The sequence below is a fragment of the Bos grunniens genome, chromosome 22, assembly GCF_055505025.1.
Source record: "Bos grunniens cultivar Pamir isolate PY7600 chromosome 22, Bosgru_T2T1.0, whole genome shotgun sequence".
In the NCBI taxonomy this organism is placed as follows: Eukaryota; Metazoa; Chordata; class Mammalia; order Artiodactyla; family Bovidae; genus Bos; species Bos grunniens.
The window spans coordinates 123484-133977 of NC_141186.1; the positions used below are offsets into that span (position 1 = coordinate 123484).

General features: G+C 53.9%; 1 pseudogene; it reads right to left on the bottom strand.

The window, feature by feature from the left end:
- Nucleotides 1-617: 617 nt before the first annotated feature.
- LOC147347892 (liprin-alpha-1 pseudogene) lies at nucleotides 618-1860 on the bottom strand (annotated as a pseudogene).
- Nucleotides 1861-10494: the final 8634 nt, after the last annotated feature.

Consider the following 10494-nt stretch of genomic DNA (forward strand, 5'->3'; position numbering starts at 1 on the left):
TGCTTTCACCTACACCTCTGACTTTACGGGGGGCTGTCCCCCACTACCTCTCTGAAAAAAGAGTTAGCTTACAGCTCCAGTTAATAATTCCTGGGTGTGACAGTGTTTAACCTACAAACTCCTTTGGAAATCCTCTAGCCTGCCTGAATAGGTTTTTCCGGCCACATGTGATTGTTCAGAGCCTCCCAACTGTGAGAGGCAGGAGATGTTCTAAACTGTCTAAACACAGATTCTTTTGAGTAGTTAAAAGATTGATTAGAAATTGTATTGGTGAAGGGATTTTCACTTGTTGGGCCAATGTTTGCTGCTAAGTTTCCATATCCCTTACCTGCTGTGTCCCTGGCAGTGTATTGATTAATATAATTGGTGTAGGTAGTAGCTTTAATGTTTGTAACCTGGGACCCTTGAGTTAATTCTTTTTCTTGTTGTAGCCCACCACACCTTTGCTCTGTAGGAATGCAACTTTATCTAATGCTTTTGGAGGGTGGCTCCTGACCAATCACCTTTAGAGAAAAATAAGTTTTCTGAAGAAAGGGTCTTAAAATGTTAACAGGCCTCCAGGCCAGAAGATGATGCAAATCACCTAAGCTTTTGCATATGATAAGTTTGCAGGAAGAAAGCCTGGCTTGCTGCCTGACTCTACCCCTTCCCCCATTATCCTCTATGCATAACTTAAGGTATAAAAACTACTTTGGAAAATAAAGTGCGGGCCTTGTTCACCAAAACTTGGTCTCCCCATGTCGTTCTTTCTCTTACCTTCTGGCTGAATTATTCAGCCTCTTTTCTCCACTGAATTTCCTCACTGAGCTATCCTTATTTCAGCCTCTTTTCTTCACTGAATTTTACTGAGCTATCCTCATTCTATTACTCTTTATATCCTTAATTAACATTTAATTAAGCAGTTGTCTCCTGATCTTCGCCTACGCCGTCTCTCCTTCGAATACCCTGGATCAGCCGGGGCTGGTCCCCGGCAGATCTGAGTGGGAATTTGCCAACCCCAAAACTCCAGCTTTCACCAGGTGGCTTTTCACCAGAACGTGGGGGGCTCCGAGGGACACAGGAGGGTGCACGGGCCATAGGGGACACCGCCTTGGCACCTCACCCACCTTGCGGCTCAGAGCTGAGGGGGAACACCCCACAACGCCCCCCCACAGAGTGCTGACACCACACCGTGGATAGAACGCCCTGGCTGACCGAGCTCTATAATCAAGGGCAATCTCAAAACTGAAAATTCTTGAAGCAGGCCTGAGGTCAGGTTTCTTACTATGGAACACTCAGACGTCCCTAGAAGACAGCTCCTCAGAGAAACCGAGTTTCTGGGGAGCCGAGTGCGCAATCACCCACTGGATCTCTTCATTGATGGTGTCTGGCTGCTCCTGATGCATCACAGTCAGAGTCTTGGCATCAGCCTGCCTGCTGGGCGACAGCTGAGTGGCCGAGCTGAAGAGGGTGACCCTGTCGCCCTCGCCGTCAGACATGCCCTCATCACTCTCGAACGCCTGGGCCACATCGGCCAGCATGCTGGCTTGCTCCGCGTGCTCCCAGTCCTGCTCCTTCAGGGTCTGCATCTGGGCATGAGAGGACCACGTCTCGTCAGCAACATTCAGGGCAGCTCAAGTCTACCAGGAACTGAACCCAATTTTACATGGAAACCCTGACTGTGGATAAATGGGCCATGTTCATGAGACACTGCCATCTCTTAATTGAGCAGGACTGAAGAAACGGGCAGGGGGAGGATCCAGTTCCTAGATGGCCTGGTGACACCCAGGACGGCAGGCATTCTATGAGGTTATTCACAAGGGTGGGCTGACGGAGTCAGAGACAGAAACTGAAAATTACAAAAATACATCCATGCCTCCATTAGCCAGGCTGGAGGAAAATAAGAAAAACGAACCCTTCAGCTCAGCAGCCACTGGGTCCCTATCAGCGGTCATCTCTGGTACCAGTTCACCAGAGACTGCCATCCTCGCAGGCTTCCAGCCCTCTTTTTCCCAGGCTGGTCTGAACACCCACAGACAGGAGCGAGCAGGGTCAGCCAGGAGACGTGAGGGCCAGCACCCCTGCGGCTCTCCTCTCGGGGCACAGGCCCTCGGGCTGTTCTGTGGGATGGCCCCTCGCACCACAAGGGTGGCTCTGTCATCAGAGACACACGGGAGAGGGCCCGTGGGGCCCCGTCCAGCCCTCCTGCTCTCACACCTCACACCCTTCTCTCTGAAAACGACCCCCTGCCACACTGTCACCCAGGTGCTGCCTTCTTTCCCAAACTTGACCTCAAAGGAACTGAGGGGCAGCCTCGAGGTGCTGGCTTGCTGGCTCCCTGTCCCCTGTGGCCAGTGACCTCGCCTCCTGTCTTCGTCACAACCCCACCCCAGGCCTGGGCTACCCCCTTCGCTGGCTCCAGGACCACCTGCCATCATTCCTGCTCTGCTCTAGCAAACCAGCTGCCTATGGGTTCACCCCCATCAGCCCGGTCAGCAAATCCTCTCCCTTCTCTTGCCTTCCAATAGCACAAGGGGAACCAGCAGATTCCTCCTCCAGGGCTCCCTGCAGCACCCACTGTGGGTCTCTGAAAGCTCCCTGGGAGCAGCCTCTATGGTCCCCTCCCACCTGGTCTCTAGATCTCTGCCAGCAGGCGGTGGGTGTGCCCCAACCTGCAGGGCAGCTCCCCGGGGGTTTGAGGAACACATGTTACCAAGCCCCCTCCCCTTTTTGCCCTCCCCCACACCCGCCCCAGCATGTCTCTCCCTGGGCTCCAGGCCCTGCCCTCCCTGGGGTTATTTCTCAGTCCCTTGCACCCCTTCTCAACCTTGGAATGCAGGGTTCCCCACAGCCCTACCCTTGCACCCCATCTCTCTCCACCAGCACCCGCCTGGTGACTTTACCTTGCTCGTGGCTTTCAATGCCTTCTGTATGCCCACAACCCCAAGTCCACCCTGAGCTGAGTGAGTCCTCTCCCGGATGCAGGCCGGAACACTCAGCTGCTCTCCTCACAAGTCCCTGGGACACCCCATGGGCTTGTCCACCTCAACAGGGCTGAGGCCCGGCTCTTAACTCCCCGTCCTGGCATCCCTCCTCACCTCAGGAAACAGGCTCTGGCCTCGAGCTGCTGAGGCCTGAGCCCGGGCTCCTCCCTGACACGGCCCGCTCTCTCCCTTGTCCCCACTGGTTGACACGACCCTTTTTCTATCTCCAAGTGGCTACTTCTCTTCCTGCCTCGGGGTCTCTGGTTCAAGGTTACCCTCCTGGTGTCACCTTGCTGGCCACCCTGTTCACACACAATCGTCCCCTCCTCCTAGGACAACTTGGGCACTCTGGTCTCCTTTCCCTGCTCATTACTGTTCGACAGGCTGTGCGGGTTTAAAAAGGGGTCCACAAATTCTTCCATCCTCCTCCCTTCAAGAGGCAGAAGGGGCAAATCCTGCTCAGCCCCTGAGCGAGGCAGGACTTTGCAGCTCACTCTTGCAAACAGAAGTGAAGGTGTGCGGCCTCGGGACCAGGGTGCAAAAGGGCCTGGGCTAAACCCCACGCTCTCACTCTCAGAGGGTGTTCCAAGGAGAGTCAGGCCATATGGGAAAGCCACACGGCAGGGACCTGGGCCTGTCCCCAGCAGCCAGGTGAGTCTGAAAGCCTGCCATCCAGCCCTGGGGAGCCTTCCTGTGTCTGTGCCCTCAGGAGGCCCTGAACCAGGCCCGCCTGCTACAATGCACAGGCACTGGGGACTTTGAGCTGCTCCCTAGGAAGTCACTAAGCTTTGCAATGATTCGTTACGTAGCAGTGGATAATGAACACACACGGTTTTTAACTCACTGCTGGAGTCCTACTTCTGACCATGTCTGGCCCAAACTAACTGCTCGCTGAATGTGGAAGCTCAAAACACAGACATGTATGAACAAACACATGCCATGAATGAGGTGAAAAGATAAAGGCACTTAAACTTCCAATGAGAATTCTTCTCACTATAAGCTGATGGATATGTGTATCCATTTACTCGTAGGATGATTTCAAAACTGCTAATTAGTACCATGCTGGGCCTCACAGTAGGCCACAAGTTATCCAAATTGGTTATTTTAAGAGAAAAAAAAAAAGCATGCCTTAAAAGTAAACTCTTAGCCAGAAAAAGGAAAATGGGAAGACATAAAGCGACCTATCAGTGCTTTGTTCCAAACCCACCTCAGGACCACAGTGTGAGGGGGCAGGTGCCTCACAAGGTGCCCACCAGGGATGGGAAGAGGGCGGCAGCATCCTTGCCTCTGATGGCTCATCGTGCAGCACTCCCAGCTGGCCTTTCTGGGGGCATCGCAGCACTGTCTGATCTCCTGAGTAGTCTGCTGGCTGGTCTGCCACAGGGAACCTGAGGTCCGGAGCACTGCCCAAGTGGGGTCAGCTGATACACACGGCAAAGTGCAGCGCTGTTAGAAGAAAAGAGAGCTCACTCTCCCAGGCGAGCCAGAGCCTGTCCATTTGGAAGATTGGCAATTTCACAGCAAAAGGGCCCCCAGGAGGGCACTGCCCTCCTGGCTCCAACAGCAACAGGCCGCCCACTGCTCCGCAGACACGCAGGGCTCATCCCCAGCAGCTGGAAAACTCCCATATGTGGGGAAGGCAGTGCTGACACGAGGGTGTGGAACTGACTAGGACAGGATCGGCTGTCTGGGGCTGGGGCGTCCAGGGTCCCCCTGGAGCCCGCTCTCAGGTCCCAGGGCAGGGCCTGCACCTGCTCTGCTTTCCCCTTGGCACCCCACCTCCCCTTCGGCCCACGCCTGCTCTGACCTCCCTCTCCCATGTGAAGTCTGTGGATCACAATCACCGGTCTGCATGGAACACTGTCTGCACCGCTCTCATTGTTTTTAAAGGTGTCACAGACAACCCACAGCAGAAAGGGCTCGGACCCACAGCTCGGAGCTGAGCACCACTGGTGTCTCCCATTAAAACAAAGGCGAGCGTGTCACTGGACTCTGGGCTGAACAAGGCCCAGCACAGATGCTCAGGCCCTGAGCACTAAGGCCTGGGCCTGCAGGTGCCAGGAGCTCACTCAGCAGGGGCCTGCTGAGAGGCAGGGTGGCCCCGCCTTGACTGTGAGCCACCTGCACTGCAGGACCGCCCAGGCTCTGCTCAGTCTTGTCCCTGGGAAGAGGGTGGTGCCTTCACGTGCAGGAGTCCCTAAACCTGGGAGACAGGACCTTCCTCCGAGGACAGGACACCCCATACGTCTGCAGAGTGGCCAGGGCCGACCACCAGCTCAGCCTGCTCGGGGTCACCCGCTGCTCTGCTCGACGGTTTTGCAAGGAACACTGTGTTGCATAGGAGATGGAAGTCTGGAATCTCCCGGAGCCACACCTGTCTTCCCTCCTGTCTCCTCTCCCTCCTGACAGAACTGCTCCCTTCTCTGCTCCACTTCCATCCAAGGGCCTGGGGCCAGAATACACTTGGGAACTGGGTAGGGGGTACGACACAGTCCCACTGTGGACTGCGGACCCTCGAGGGTCCTCTGAGTGCCACAGAGGCCTCCGGGTTGGGTCGCCCCCCAACCATCACCTCCCAGTCCCCTCGCGGGATGCAGCCTCCATCTCTTCCCCCTCATCACCTGAAGCTCTATCCCCCCGGAGAAGGTCTCAGAGACAAGGTGACCAATTCCTCTGGGAGGCCCACTAAATACACTGTGCCTGCCCTGCCTGTGAGCCAGGTTTTCAGTCCCCACTCCCCTTCTCCTGAGCCAGTATAGTGCCCCCCACCCAGCCCACAGTGCATGCAAGCCCCACTCTGAAGCCCCACCTGTGCTGCTACATCACTGCCGTGACCCCTCGAGAGCTGCCTCCTGGAGACATCCCTCCCCTCGCACCAGCTGCTGTGGCCCACTGTCTTCAGAGCACAGCGGGCCCTCCTGCCCCACGGCTGCTTCCTCTTCTCGTCTCTCACACTCACTGACACACAGGGGACTGGTGACCAAGCCCCAGGTTTCTCCATCTGAGCCCCCCAACCATGCCAGGCCTCGGGTCCTGGCACCAGGGCCCTCCTCGTTACCCAAAAACCCCCAAGAGCAGGAGGCCATGTCCACCTCCTCTTTCTCCACTGTCTACACAGTCTGCCTCACACTCACCTTGTCCACCCCAGGAGCAGGGGTTCCCCACTTCTGACAGCACCAGCCTCTCACCTTGGAGGAGCTCTACCAGCAAGTCCAGCCATGTCCCCTATCCATATTGCAGGGCATGTGCTCTCCTTGAACTACACCCACTGTGGTTTCGGACTCCACCTGCCAGTTTCTGGCTCTGCCTTTGTCTCAAATGATATCCCCTTACTCTAGAAGAAGGCTGGGTTGGGGCCCTGGACTGTGAGGATCCCCTAAGTACACAAACACAGAAATATGCATATGGGCTCCAAACTGTCTCCTAAGTCAGGCTTCAAGCAGTAGTCGATTTCCTACAGATGAATGAATGTCACCAGTTAAGCACTTAATGACCTTTGCTAAAGTTTTTCTCTCACTTGTGACCATTTTCCGTGAAGAAGCCAAAGAAACATTTAAATACTTAATAAGAATTACCACCCCTCGAACAATGAGTAAGAAAAAAATCAAGATGCTCAGTAATCTGCCCGCCTCATTCACAAGCCAGGTGATTCCTCCCACCGCAGTCAACGGCAAGTCATGTCTCAGTCTCCATTCATGTAAAAAAGACTACAGGTCATTAACCTTCTGCGACTCTTCAGAAACATCAGTGTCACAGTCTGTCAGGCCCCTCAAATGAATACACCCAAATATCAACTGGTCGCCCCCACACTTCCAAATCTCTGCCTGTGGTTTTGAGTGTTGTCAATACTGTGACTACCACTCCATGGTACCAAGTTTGACCCTAAGGAACAATGCTTGTCTCTTCCCTCTCGCTGGCCACGAAGCTACAGGCTCCTTGAGGTGCGACCATGAGCAACACCCATCTGGTCCACACACCAGACAGGCCCTTGTCACACTTGACAGCGCTGAGGGGAGCTGCCCAGGGGAGCAGCCTACCCATAGTGGAAGGGAGCCCCTCGCACTCTCATCTGGTCCAGTTCAGCTCTCAAGGTTTCCAGGTTTAGAATCAGCTGGTCCTAAGAAACAGCAAATGACACAGCCTGCACTGCTTGCTTTCCTGATGTAAAATGACTTGCACCAAAATGTGCAGAACAGGTTACGTGAGTAGGTATCCACTCCGAACATTTTAATTATGAGAAAATTTTCTCTAGGAGTCCCTAGAAAATATAAACACTCAGAACAAAATTCACCCATAAACCATAATGAGGAGGAAGTTCCATCTCAGGTGTAGAAAAGGTTTCTCTGGAGGAAACATGGCAAGCCATTAACAACGATGAAATCTGTAGAGAGAAGCTGGACTTCAGGGGGGGTTCAGGTCAGGGGGACACAACTCACTCTATTGCCCTCACTCCTCTCATTGCTTTAAACGGTCTCCATGGAGCTCACCTGCATTCCTGGGCATTCCTCACATTCATTGCCCTACAGCCCACTTCACTTCCTTATGGGGTAAAACAAGTCAAACGGGCCAAGTTTCCGAGTCACTCGACTCAACCTGGCAGCTCTGTGCTGTCGGCCATGGCAGTCACTCGCCTCGTGCAGCCCCTGAGCACGTGAGACAGGCTGTTGCAACACTAGATGTGGAAATCACACAGAAGATTTCAAGACTCACAGTGAAAGAAGGATGTCAAGTAGCCCGTTGGGTTTTAGGAAATTTTTGATTGTGTAGGTGGCTCGTATTATCTTTCTGAAGCACAGCACAGTCCACGTGAATGGTTCACGCTTTGTCTGAGCTTTTGGGTGATCCCTGAAAGGACTACTCAGAATTCTGAACCACACACAACAGCCACACACTCTAAATCCATCTATAATGCAAACACATTCAGTGTTCAAAACCAGAAGTGCTATACGTGTTATAGCAGTGGATTAGCCATAAGGAAAATGTAACTTGATTTCTGCTAAGCATCTGCTCAAACTCATGTCCATTGAGTTGGTGATGCCATCCAACCATCTCATTCTCTGTCATCCACTCTCTTCCTGCCTTCAATCTTTCCCAGCATCAGGGTCTTTTCCAATATGAAAATTCATATTAAAAAACTGGAAATAATTACCTCAAGCATTTTTTAAATGTAATAACAAAGTTGGCAAGGCTGTGTTTTATAAAATGAGCATCAATTTCAAGGTTTAAAAAGCTGTTTCAGAACCTACTGTATAAAAAAAAATGGAGAAAAGACAGAAGAATGATCTAGTTGAGATTGGCTTTGTGTTAAAAATTGCTGAGACTAATTGACGGGTCATGGGTATTTATTATACTACTCCATCCACTTTTGTGCATGTTTGAAATTTTCCATTGTAATACGTTTAAAAACAGTTTATTTTCTGTTAGAACAGAGTCTTCTCCAGCAACACAATTCGAAAGCATCAGTTCTTCAGGGCTCAGCCTTCTTTATGGTCCAATTCTCACACCCATCCGTGACTACTGGAAAAACCATAGCTTTGACTATATGGATCTTTGTCAGCAAAGTGATGTCTCTACTTTTCAATATGCTATCTATGTCTGTCATAGCTTTCCAAGGAGCAAGCATTTTTTAATCTCATGGCTGCAGTCACCGTCTGCAGTGATTTTTGAGCCCAGGAAATAAAACCTGTCACAGCTTCCACAATAAGGCATCGGCATTCAAAGATTTTTAAAGCAAAACAAAAGTTGACTTTGAATTGGCTTAGTCATAAACAGCATCCTGATCTCAACAGCCTCTGAACAGCAGTTCTGAAAGTAAGGAAGAGCACCCCTGATCGGGAGCCACTGAGCTCTCTGCCTAAGCCAGGAAGGCGCCTCACCACAGGTCTCACAATGGGAGTCATAACCACTGCCCCCTGGGAGCCCGTCTTTGAGGCTCTGCAGTCCAGGCCCAAGAACACAGGCATAGTGGGGACAGTACTGACACGTGAGGCTGGACCTGGGATCCCCACTCCATTTCCTGAATGGTCTGTATCGCCATGTGGCCAACCTTTCCAGGAAACCTCTCTCAGGACTCGGTGATGCAAGCCTCCACCATCACCCTTTCCTGACGCGCCTTCTGTCATCCTACACATACACCGTGTCTGGACCAGCAGTTTGGCATGTAGGACTCCAGCGCCATGTCCGAGGCAAGCAGGCTCCACACCTGGGCGCCATGCCTTCAGTTTCATGGGCCCCGGGCTGGCACCCCCAGGTTTGTCTGAGGGGCAGTCGTGAGGTCCACCTGTATCCCAAGCAGCTCCCGGACTGGCTGGTCAGAGCAACAAGCAGCCTCTTTGAACTTGGGGATGCCCTGGCTCCTGCCCACCACCTATGGGCGACCACCTCTGGACCTGCTCCCGAGGAGGTGGGTGCCCGGATCAGCAGATGGGGCCACCCATGCACACACTCGGCGGCAGAGAAGGGAGCGGCGGAGAAAGGCAGCGCTGGCCCCCGCCCAAGCCGTGTCTCCTGCCCAGACGCTGCCTCCCCGTCAGCACAGGCACCCGCTGCAGCTCCTTGTTCTCCTCCAGTTGGGCCTCCATCTGGCACAGCCTATTCTCGATGCTGTCATGACTCTCTTCCACCTGTCGGCCAAGAACAGCATCAGTTCCACTCTCAACGACCCTGTCCTGATGACACGCGGGCTGTGACCGCAGGGGCGGCAAGCGGACCATGCTCTATGTGGACCACGGGCCCCGGGGTCGTGGGGGGCATGCCCGCATGCCTGCTCATGCAGCCTGTGCAGCTTTGTGTGTGACGCGTGGCTCACGGAGGGTGCTGGTCACCAGCTCGTGAGAGGAGACATGCTCCCCTCTGCCCTGGGCCCCGCAACCGCCACTGCTGCGCCCCCTCCTTGGAGTGCATGTGGCAAGCCAGCGCAGGCAGCAGGCAGCGCCAAGTGCGGGACGCGCGAGGCACACATTCTACCTTACTAAGCTGGGAAGGAAGTTCGAACCGTTTAGCCTCCTTAGTGGCAGAGCTTCTGGAAGACAAAAGGTCGGACTACAAGGCCAACCGGGGACGGACAGCAGAGATGCCAGTGGGGAGGAGAAACCAAGCCTGGAGAAGAAGATCACAGGCAGAAGGGCGTCCCCTGGCGGTTGTTAGTGACCCTGCTCTGGGAGGGTCTGCGAGCACCTGACACCGCCCACTGCCCACCAACGGACGGCCCCTCAGCTGCTCACTGAGCTCTGGGCAACGCTCCCAACAGCCGCGACAGCACAACCCCGCCTGACTCTCCTTCCCCAACCAGTGCCCACCAGCAGCGCAGGGCAACACTTTCCCACCAGAAGGACAGGGTGGCTGACTGGCTGGCTGGCTGGCAGTGGGGATGATTCCCGTAGCAGCACCACATCTCCGCAATATTTCTCATAAATCATGACACCCGCAGACACGACCGCCAGAAACATCATGATTCCACATGGTCACACAGCTCGGGCCTGAGGATCTGAGGGTGAGCAAACATCACTCGACTTATCTGACTGTATCACTG